Source organism: Triticum dicoccoides, chromosome 7B (genome assembly GCF_002162155.2).
Source record: "Triticum dicoccoides isolate Atlit2015 ecotype Zavitan chromosome 7B, WEW_v2.0, whole genome shotgun sequence".
Classification (NCBI taxonomy): Eukaryota; Viridiplantae; Streptophyta; class Magnoliopsida; order Poales; family Poaceae; genus Triticum; species Triticum dicoccoides.
In genome coordinates this window covers 107,851,228-107,857,227 of record NC_041393.1, presented here as the reverse complement: position 1 = coordinate 107,857,227, position 6,000 = coordinate 107,851,228, and positions in this window count along the sequence as shown.

Below are 6,000 nucleotides of genomic sequence, written 5' to 3'. Positions count from 1 at the left end.
TCCACCACAACACGCAATCATGCAGAGGAAAAAGTCTTGGTCAATATGACCCGGATATCCAATGTATGTTAGATTTTTTAGGCATGGTAAATTGAATGATTTTTATGGAAAGTTATGTTTGCAGAGGATGGCAAGTTTAGTTGGCGAGCATGGAAAATCCGGCATAGTTCATTTTTTGCTAGGAAATTAACATGCTTGCAAAATAAATTTGCCATGAAAAACGCTCGATTTACCTTGCCTAAAAATCTGCTGTCGTATTTTTAGCGTTCATTTTTATTCTATTATGCTATTGACATATAATAAATATTTAACAACTATATATAATCAAATATAATAAATCATATGTGTCTTTGGTTTCAGTTCTCATACTATCAATCCAATTAGTCATGTTTCATACAACCAAATCTTATTAAAATACTTGTTCACAATTTCCGCAACAGCGTGCAGATATCATCTAGTATTATAGCTTTTTTCAATTTTAGAAAGGATAAACGGCTAGGCAAGTGCAACATGAGAAAAGTCAATGGCAACCATACTGGACCTGTTTTTGTTCCCATGCTTTTTTTTCAAATAAATAGTTTTGTTGCTACCACTCACTATGCTTACAGTAGATGATATGTGCCGCACGTTGTGTCGGCAATTGGTTTATATTTCAATGAGATAGTGTTGTATGGAACAAAAACACAAAATGCAAATTATTTATTCAATTTGATTATTGTATAGTTAACTTAATAGAATGAAAGTGGTTGAGACTTTTCCCATGCATGGTTACTTTAGATGCATCATGAAATTTCTTTTCATACTATATTACTTTAGTATTGTAGATCTTTATAAATTTTTTAATATAAATTTGATCAAACTTTGCATAGTTTGACTTCAAACAAATCTTCTTTGCGAAGTAAAAAAGAAACGGATGAAGTATAGGATTAGTGTGGAAACATATTAAATTATATAGGATATCAGACAGAGACTCATAAATTAATGATTGGTTAGAAACTTAGAAGTTTTATCACACAAGGGGGCATGTTATTGTAAGCACTGTAATTGCTTACAAGGCTGGCGGTGCGAACCAAACGGTCCAAATATTTTGATTCCTAGGTTACTATATACGGCTCCATCGGGTTACTCGCAAAAAAAAAAAAAGAAGAAGAAGAAGAAGATAGAGGCTCTTTCGGGTTCACACTCAACTCTATTCCTATCCATTTGTTTTCCCAGCCTCCATAGCGAACGGTGTTGTCTTGATCTCTTCCCTGGGTAGCACTGGCGGAGCTTAGGCAAGACCAAATGGGCCATGGCCCGCCCAGCTCTGCAGCTTTTTCTCACAATATAGTTAGCCCATGGGTTGTAGAATGCCAGCTAGTAGTAAATCCTTGCAGCCTGGCCCATTCAGCCCGCCCAGTTTTTTTTGGCAAGCTCCGCCACTGCTGGGTAGTACTAGTTCTGCATCTCAGTGAGTCCCCCCGGCACACTAATGGGACTGCGTCTGTCCCATTTCCTCGATTTCAATTACAGATCATGTGCCAATAGTTTGCTTCTTCTATCACTGATCATGTGCCAATAGTTTGCTTCTTCTATCACAGATCATGTGCCAACAGTTTGCTTCCTTGGGACCATGTATATTCATATCATGCCAATGAAAAAATCCCTCTCGCTTCCAAAATATGAATAAACAAAAAGATTCCTCTGAATTAGTGAAGAATTATCCTTCCATTCTAATCATGCACAAGTATGCAGCATCTGTCCATGAGTATAATTGGATCATGGAAGGAAGCAGTGCGTCGTTGATGAATGAGTGGAGGGTGCACTGTTCGTTTTTGCACTTGCATGCATGGCTCCAGAATATCTGAATTGGGTCCAAACCAAACCATGCATCATGTCCAGAGCTTTTATAACGAGCGAGAGTTCATATATATTTCTCCAAAAATTATACTCTCACTGTAGAATTTTTTGAGCCTGTCAACAGGAGAAGACTCTCGCTCGCGTCACCTCCAGGGGGGCGACTCGGGCGCCCCAACCGCCGCCACCCTCAACCTCCCTCCTCCCGTTCTTCCCCGCCGCCTCCGAAGGAGGCCGGCGAGCGAAGCTCGCCCGGCGGACGGCGAACGGCGGACCTTCCTCCTTTCTTCACGAGGGGATCCTCTGGCTGAGATGCATCGGCGTCCCTGGGCATACAGCATGGAGGCGGAGTTGGCGCGCTCGGGCGGCGGCCCGATGGGATCCCGGCGGCGCTGCGGGGGCTGGCGGTGGCGGATCTGGGGTTATCCGCCCCAGATCGGTTCTCCTTCAGGTGGTCGGGCTCGGGTGCCGTCCGGCGGTCCTAAGCGGTCGTGGGCGCTCACGTTGGCTATCCTCCTTCACCGATCTGATTGGGGGCGGCCGAAGGCGTTGGCGTGATGCCGGATCCGAGCACGGTGGTGGCGTCGTCCCCTTCAGGGTGACGGTCGGGTGGTGGGTCCTTGTGGCGACGCCGGTGGCGGCGGATCTTGGATCCCGCTCCCGGGGACGTCACAGGATGCGGCGGCCCGTGCACGAGAGATGAAGTTTCTTCGAACAGATCTGAGTGAAAAAACTTGCTTTTGACTACTGCAAAGGCCGGCGGTGGCGGCGCTGTCTGTGTCATTCCCTTCTTGAAGGCATCGTCGTGGAGAAGTTCAAGGTCACTCTCTGCTACCTTGGGGGGAAACCCTAGATCAGTTGATCGGATATGGCGGTGCTCTGGTGTCGTTTCCCCCTTGGGGGCGTCATTCAGGGAGGTACACATGGGCTCGGGGAACAGAGGACGGTTTCTTTGGTGGAGTGGTACTTCATCTTATACATTGATGGCGGCGGATCTTAGCGGCGTGGCGCTGTGGAGATTTGGAGTCCGATGCGCGGAGATGAACTTGCGCGGGGAGGTGGCGCTGTCTTGCGTCGTGGTGGCGTCGACGGCAGTTAGACCGGACAAGGTTGATGCAGTAGTACAGCACTGAAGATGGATTGGTGGCAGGTGGCTGTGGCGGCCTCATACCCGGCAGGCGTCCTGGTTGAGGAGTGTACCGGACTGGTAGGTGCCCCATACCCTGCAGGCGTCCTGGTTAGGACCTCAAGTCTTAGATGTTTAGGTTCGGCTGCGATGTCTGTTTGGTATTAGGCCTAGACTATCTGCGCCCCTTCATCAATTGGATAGGTGTAGCGACAGTTGTTGCTGAGAGGTGGCTTTAGTCTTATTGTTGTAAGGCTTTTGTAAGGTCTTGTGAGAATAATTAATAAAGTGGTTGTATGCATCACCCAGATGCAGATGCAGAGGCCGGGGGTCATCCCCTTTTAGAAAAAAATTAGCCTGAATCATGGGTTGAGTTTAGGTCAAAAGCATCTGTATGCCAATAGTTTTTATGTTGTTTTGTGCTATATATTTCAGGGAACAGTTAACTCATTAATTAAGATGCCGAGGTACTATCAACCAGATCTGTTCACACACATACTTTAGTAACCAGCTCCATTAATCATCTGATCAGCTATGTCTTTTTTTCCTTTCTAATCTGCAGCAAGACGGATGTATCACTGTGTGTGGTCTAGTTAAGTACTTTCTCTGTAAAGAACTATAAAATCCTTTAGATCACTATACTTCAGTAACGGAAGCTTTGAGTTAAAGGCCTAAAGCTGCATTAACAAACCGACATGCATGGTGGTAGTGGGCGCTTGAACACATCACATCAGCATGGGATTTATATGTTGCATTACCTATCCGATATCATATTAAGAGCATACATACACATCGACCAGTGCACGCGTGGCATGATAGCGCAGTGTAAACAATGTTGATACTTCGGTAATTAGTTAGGTAGAGTGATCTCTTGATCTATTTCTAATGGATTGATGCTCGCTTCTTGTGAAATCTGGACGGGGCGAGCAAATAAATGTCCCTGATGAGTGTCCTACTAAACCAAGATACCACCACTTGCGCTTCTTTTCCACTGGGTCCAGGTAGAAGGTCTTCATAAATTAATGGGTTAACTTGATAAATGCCACTCAAATTCTCATGATTTCGAAAAACGCCACTGTAATTATCAAACTTTGAATGCTGGCATTTTTTAAAGTTTGGTAATTACAGCGGCGTTTCTCGGAATCACGAGAATTCGAGTGGCATTTATCAAATTAACCATAAATCAATCTTCAAATTTGAGGAGGGTCAATAGGTGGACAAATAGGAATAGCCCGACCCCCGCATCCCTCGCAGAGGCGACTCAGGGGAACCCTCACCCTGCGGCCACCGGCCCTCCTCTCTCCATCGCCTCCGCCATGGGTCTCTGCCGGGCGAAGTCCGGGCAGTGCCGCCGGTGGCGGGGCCTTTCCTTGGCGTGGCTCCCCTACATCCCTAGCGGCAGTGCGGCTTCGATCCAGCAGGTTCCTGGTGGCGTGGTGCTGCAAGGCTCCGGCGGCGGCGCGGCTCCTGTCCGGGTGTGATGGGGTGAACTCTGCCCAGCGATGCGCCCTGGCATGCAGTGACGGCTGGGACAGCCGATCCCCCCGGCCTGCCGATGGTTGCAGTCCTCATACTTGTCTCGCATCACGGCAACATCTTGTACGGTCGATCCTCCTCGATCTGGTCATCGACGTGTTCCGAAACTTCTGTTGAAGATCTTGCCCAAGATATCTGGATCGGATAGAATTTGGTCGTGCATGTCCATTTCAGCCTACGAAGTTCCATGAGGGCGTGACGCGAAGCTATGTTGTTTATTGGCACCATGGGACATGTCGGCTTCGAAATTTCTATGGTGCAGATAGCTGTGGAGAAGGTCATGGTGGCTGAGATCGGAGGACCAGTTAGACGGACATCCAAGGACCAGTTAGACGGACGGGGCCTTCGAGGCGATGGAGTCAGCCAGTTGTTTGATAAGTCTTAGGAGCAGCAGTGCCAAGTGGGGTTGGCAGCACGAAACAATTTATTTTTTGATGATGCTCCTCGGGTGCCAAGCCGGGATTTTGAGGCTGAAAACCTAAGGTCTAGCCTTCATTGGTTGTACCTGGCAGTTGTCTTGCTGAAGGAATTATTTTGAGAGCTCGGACTTCTCCAGGGTGAAAACGCAAGATCTCGGATCGGGCAATGACAGCGCTTGTGCACTATTTCCTTCTTGGAGGTTTTGCTTTTGGAGATTTTTTATGTTTTCCAAGTGTTGTATTCGGTGGTGGTTTTTGTGTGGCTGCTGAGAAAAGTCAATCATTGTGGCGGGATCTTTGTTTTTTCTTTTCTTTTTAATTTTTTTCTTTGATTATGTGTATCCAGATGTATTTGCAACATCTTGTAGGTGCAGAGACCAATATTAATTATTCCATTTTTCCAAAAAAAAAAGATAAGCCACTTGAGGTTGACAGGCATAGGCCTTATTCATCTTCAGTCCCAAGCGGTAATCTGTCAGCTTCTAATCTCTGAACATGTGCCTCAAACACATTTCTGAATTCAGGAATGGTCTTCAAATGATCAATATGTGCCGGCGTGCGATGACCCTGGCCATCAAGATGGGTGTCCAGAAACTAGTACTGGAGTCACAGAATGTGTGGGGGTAGGCAATAAGCTCAAGGGAGAGGAGAGGGATTCTCCTCCTCTCGGTCCCCTAGTGGAGTTAAAGAAACGAAGAAGTTGCCGCTCCCCATCGAGGTGAAATGGGCTAGGCGCACGGCAAATGGTGGTTCTCACAGATTAGCGAAGGAAGATTGCTGTAATGATCTATGCAAGACATGGCTTCATGTGCCTCCGGGTTGTATCACAGATGTTTTGATCTGGGGCATTGTCCGAGGAACATGAATAAATAGCAACGATTCCAACTCGGAAAAAAAATTCTAAAAAAAACTCGAAAAAAAACATGGACAGGCAACATGTAGGTGGGCCTCCAGTTCTCATCATCGAGTTCATAACCAAACTAGCAAGATGCCCGTGCATTGCACGGAACATCAAGATGCATTTTGTTACAAAACACCTGTTGTGATTAACCCATGCGGGAGTAATCCCATGTGTAAAAACTA